At 30.3% G+C, this 3,793-nt stretch overlaps 1 long non-coding RNA gene across 3 annotated transcripts; it reads left to right on the top strand.

Annotated features, from left to right (window-relative positions):
• The first annotated feature begins 257 nt into the window (after nucleotides 1-257).
• Nucleotides 258-3,311, top strand: LOC133790163 (uncharacterized). 3 transcript variants are annotated; one of them, XR_009873937.1, is made up of 6 exons: nucleotides 258-928; nucleotides 1,215-1,847; nucleotides 2,313-2,462; nucleotides 2,621-2,677; nucleotides 2,791-2,932; nucleotides 3,048-3,311. It is a non-coding gene; the product is annotated as an uncharacterized LOC133790163 (long non-coding RNA). The 3 variants fall into 3 exon arrangements; XR_009873935.1 differs by lacking the exon at nucleotides 2,791-2,932 and having other exon boundaries at nucleotides 3,048-3,309; XR_009873936.1 differs by lacking the exon at nucleotides 2,791-2,932 and having other exon boundaries at nucleotides 1,634-1,847; nucleotides 3,048-3,299.
• The last annotated feature ends 482 nt before the right edge of the window (nucleotides 3,312-3,793 follow it).

Raw genomic sequence — 3,793 nt, 5'->3', positions numbered from 1 at the left:
ATTAAAAGTGAGAAAAATGTGTTTTCAAAATTTGATAAAATTTAATGAAAATTTAAAAAAGTAAAAAATGAAAATAGACTTACCAAACAAACTTTCCAATTTTATTGTCAGATTTTTAATTAAATAAATAAAAAACTGTTTAAATAATAGTTACCGAATAAGCTCTATATTAATCGATTGTAATTTTTTTTTTTATTATTACTGCAAAGAGATACAAGTTGTACAACCTTATATCACTACAACATTTTAGAGTTTATATCACATTAAAACATTACACTTCTCAAAAAGTGTTATTATTGAAAAGTTGGGTCAATATCTTAAAAACAATACATGGGCTTTTGAATATTGGGCTGACAATTATAATAAGAAAAAAAAAAAAAAACTCTTCTCTCTCTCTCTGAACGAACGAAGTATCCTAGATCTTCTCCACCTGGTCTCCTCGCCGACGGTGACTTCGCCGCCAATCTAATCGCCGGAAACTGTTGATGATAACCTTATTATCAAGCTCACGATTCGTTTATACTAGTTCCAATCCCAAGTTCCCAATTCTTTTTGCCAAAACCTAAACCCATTTCCTTGTAAGCTTGGATCGATCGCTGAAAAATCTTCCAGTTCGATCGTTTTACAAGTTTTTCGATTAGCAATGTGGTTTTTCAACTCTTCTTCTGTTTGGTTTTTGGAAAGTTTATTATATACAAAGGACTGCCTTGGTTTATTAATTACGATTTATAGAAATTGGGGATTGATTTTGCTTTGAGTAAATTTATGGATTTTATTCAATTTTGCCTGCATTTTCTGGGGAAACTATCGAATTGGTTTCAGCGATCACAGTGATGATATGTGGATGGCTTTGCGAAAGCGACATTTGGTTGAAGAAGGCGCTCATGCTCCGGCCTATATCGCTCTATCGAAGCCTCTCGTTTCTCAGGTTTTCTCTCTAACTTTGAAACCTGTTTGTTCTTGGTGTAACACGCATTTAGATGCTCTAATCTAATGGAATATATCACTATTGGAATGAGTAATTTTTATTGGTTAATAGAACAGGGTTAGATGGTTTTTTTCATTTTTTTTTTTGTGCGTGCGTGTGCTCGTTTTCTGTTTATGGAAACTTGGCTTTGTGGAGTCATTTTTTCCCCTCTACATGCAAAAACAAGATCCACGCCCATGAAGGTTGAGTAAAATTCTGATCAATTGATTACTGGTGGACAGGACAGGTCAATCAAAATTTGGGATACCAATATTGGATCATTAAGTTGCACACTCTACTGTTGCCTTGGTTTTGTTCTTGACCTTACTATGATTCATGATAATAAACCAGTCATTGCAGTTAGCAGCTCAAGCAACTTGTATGTCTGGGATGGTAAACAGGCCTAGGCATGGGTTGACAGAGATAGAACTAAAGGAAAAGGAAACATGTCTTTGGGGAAGGGTATTGGGTCCTTGTTTAAAGTTTCAAGTGATTGATATTAATCTGCTTATATAATTTGCTAGTTTTGAAGAAGCCCATAGACTCCTAATCAACATGATTGATTCTGGAATTTTAGCTGATGTATGTACATATAGTATTGTAATTGATTCTCTTTGCAAAGTGGAGAAAACTGAAAGAGTTATATGAACTGATGTTATCGAACAGGGTTTACCAGATTCACTTTGATCGAAGGCTATATGAAGGTTGATTAAACACAAGTGTTAGTAGTGAGTTCTCATCATATAGTTTATGTTCCATAATTAGCATTGTACAAATCAGGGAATAAGTGGCTGCATTACCCAGATTGATTGTGTTGTGTGTACCAAGACATGAGAAACCGAGTACAGCAAAGGATAGCATATATACTTCAATCAGAAAGGTACTTCATTAAGTTGTAATTAACTTAAATCATCCAATTATCTTTGCTTTGCTTTGCTTTGCAGCATCAATAAGCTTTTAATTCCTAGCAGTTTGAAATTCTTTGCAATGCTTTAATAATTCAAGAGCACAAACCTCTGTTTTGCACCTTCTTTCACCGATTCTTGATATACTAGTATTTTACTTTCTGTAAACTCATATTTGGTTAATCGAATTAATGGCACTAAGTAACAAAGATAAATCATTTTTATCTTATTTCTTTTTCTTTGATTATTCTAGGAGTCTGGAACCATAAAAGTATTCAGTTCTGAGAACTGAGCCTGCAAACCTTATTTGATCCTACATTACTTGAAATCATTAAATTCCTGTTCTGAAAATTTCTTTCTGCGAACAGTTTCTTATTACATTTTCCATTTCTTATGTAGATTTTATTTCATGACCATGACTATTTTTTTCCCATTAACAGGTCCTATTTTTGATGTATCATTACTTTGCTGCAACTGAGATATATAATGCGATCCGTGTCTTTATTGTTGCATATGTTTGGATGACTGGATTTGGCAACTTTTCCCACTATTACATCAGAAAAGATTTTAGTCTTGCACGTTTTACTCAGGTGAATTTTTTTTTGTTTATTTCATTTCCATTTATCTCTCTTTGCGTATGTGATTCTACCTCCATATGAATTGTCTAATCCCTTAAAAAGGCTCAAACATCAGGATCATTTATTCTTCTAATTTTTTTAACGTTATACTTTTGACAATTTATATGTAGTTGGCTTGGAAAGGCTATTCTTGAAACCTACATTTCTCAGTTCCACATCTGGTTGAGGTTTGTACTCTACAAATGCTAGTAATTTACTTACGTAAATTTAGGATTTATTGCTACTGATTTTTTTTTTTAATTATTCTCCGAATGTGCATGCTATGGCAAATCCTCGGCAGTTTTAATTAAATCGATTCAACAAATCCTACTTAGCAATTTCTGCAAAATCTCTTAGGAACAGTAAATAGTCCTGGCTTGATGTGCCCATATGAAAGTCAAACTTTATTGACCTCAAGAGTTTTATCTGAGACTATAATTATGGTAATTAAGTTGTTTAAATATATTCATGCTCTAAGAATTTTTAAGCTTGTTATTTAATTTTTTCCCTTTGCTTTCTGGTTTATTGGTTTTAAGTTTGTGTTCTAAATTTGGTCAGGTACTTCCTACTATATAAAGTTTCTTCGGAGTATACCACATGATCCAGTGATGACAGATTCGAGTTCGACTACAAAATTTTACAAGTTTTTTTTTTTTTTTTTTTTGTGGTGTACTACTTTTATATATTAGCTTAAATTTTTAGTTAATATTTTAGAAATGTTTTGTATTGCACTTAATTACTAATGTAATGATATTAATATTTTGTGAATATTTGTTTTTGTAATATATTTTATCAAAATATATACACAATAAAATATATTAAAATATTATATAAATAAAAAATAATAATTTGTTTTAAAATATATGACAATAATAAATGCTATTACATTTATAATATAACAAAAATAAATTGTTATAAATTCATCATTTATAACATATTATAGTGTTTTGTTTAGAAAATTACAACTACAACCAAACGTTTTCATTAACATAATATAACAAGGACGAAATGTTATAAAAAAATCTATAATAACATTTTGTTATAACTCTTAAATAATGTTATATATGAAACATGCATAATTATATAATAGTTAATTATAATACTATTGATAACACTTGAAAATTGTTATAAAAAGGTCTGGACTTCAGATGTATATAATAAACACAATACCAATTTTTTAATTATACAAATATACTAATAATATACTCAAAGTATATGTATATATATATATATATTCTTTCTTTCTTATTAATTACAGATCAGCATTGTCTATTAGTTCAGGGGGGAGCGGCCTCACACGTCTT

The sequence above is a fragment of the Humulus lupulus genome, chromosome 7 (genome assembly GCF_963169125.1).
Source record: "Humulus lupulus chromosome 7, drHumLupu1.1, whole genome shotgun sequence".
NCBI lineage: Eukaryota > Viridiplantae > Streptophyta > Magnoliopsida > Rosales > Cannabaceae > Humulus > Humulus lupulus.
This window is presented reverse-complemented; position numbering and strand designations above follow the sequence as displayed.